Here is a 235-nt window from a genome sequence, read left to right on the forward strand (position 1 = left end):
GCAAGTTGGATTAATTTTCACCGGGATTAGATTACTTATTATCTAAATCAGCCATTTGTGTTTATGGAAGGGTCACTTTGACCTACATAATATCGTTAAACATTTGTCAGCTGGTTCAGCCTGCATCCTCAGTGTGCAGTATTACTACCAATCTGGCAACCCAGATGAGAGGACGCTTCCGGTTGTCACTTGTTGCCAAAGACAAAATAGGCTATGTAAAATATGAAAACAAAAA

Source organism: Salmo salar, chromosome ssa11, assembly GCF_905237065.1.
Source record: "Salmo salar chromosome ssa11, Ssal_v3.1, whole genome shotgun sequence".
In the NCBI taxonomy this organism is placed as follows: domain Eukaryota; kingdom Metazoa; phylum Chordata; class Actinopteri; order Salmoniformes; family Salmonidae; genus Salmo; species Salmo salar.